Source organism: Microtus ochrogaster, chromosome 10 (genome assembly GCF_000317375.1).
Source record: "Microtus ochrogaster isolate Prairie Vole_2 chromosome 10, MicOch1.0, whole genome shotgun sequence".
Classification (NCBI taxonomy): Eukaryota; Metazoa; Chordata; class Mammalia; order Rodentia; family Cricetidae; genus Microtus; species Microtus ochrogaster.
Window position 1 is genome coordinate 43,317,778 of NC_022016.1, and position 1,174 is coordinate 43,318,951.

Here is a 1,174-nt window from a genome sequence, read left to right on the forward strand (position 1 = left end):
CATAAAATAAATTGTATATATATACACTCTCTCGTGAGACCTGTTGCATAGTGTGATCTTTGCTGCAAACCTTGGCCCTCACCTACTGCATAAACCCTAGCAACACATATACACATGAAAATAAACACACTGGCTGGCCTGGAACTCACTGAGATCCACCTGCCTCTGCCTCCCAAGTGCTAGGATTAAAGGTGTGTGCCACTGCTGCCAGGGTCCCTTTTAAGATTTGAGGGGACAAAAGAAAGATAACTGACACATTCCCTGAATTCCTGTTTGGGGTGAGGCTGGAAGGCCAAAAGAAAGGCAGCCCTGTTCCCCTGCATTAGTGGTAGACTTAGGGTCTGGCAGGTTCTTAGTCAGGTGACAGACAGCTGAGGATGCACCAAGTCTTGCTAACAGGAGACACCACCATTTTGGGGGCACAACCCACACTTTGGAAGGCATTGAATCGTGGCCTCCTGAAGGTGACTAGCTATGCCTGTCATTTGCACAAGCAGCAAAGGTTCCATATGACTCCCATGGAGGATTCAGCCACTGTGGACTCCCACCACGGGGTCCTCCCGTGTCTCCACCCCATTTTTGTTTATTTTTCAACAGGGTCTAATGTAATCCAGGCTGGCCTCCAATTCCAGCTGTGCAGACCAGGATGACTTTGAACCCCGATTCTCCTCCCCCTCACAGGTGCTGGGATTTCAGGTCTGAGTATTGTGGTCTGGCTTTCTCATCCCCTTTGGACTCCTTCGAAAGGCAGGCCAGTGCTGGGCAGAGCGGTCAGTCGCATGGGGTAGAAACAAGAGGAACTGTGTGCTGTGCACCTGCTCCACTGCTATCCTGAAGAGTAAGTCAGGAAAAAGGGGTGAGCATAGAGTATTGGGGGCACAGCCAGGCAAAGTGCACAGCAGAGCGTGTACAGGACACAATCGACTGTCCTGGGGAGTGGGACAGTCAGACAATCCCAACAGATCTAAAAGGTGAAGGTGGAAGCAAGAAGGAGCATCCACAAGCCAGGGAGAATTTTTGAGATGAAAGCCGGGCATGGCGGCATATAATCCCAGCACTTGGAATGCGGGGGCAGGAGGATTCCTGCTGAGGCTAACCTAGTCTACATAGTGTGTTTCAGTCTAGCCTGAGCTATATAGCGAGCTCCTTTTTTTTTTTTTTTTTTTTTTTTTTT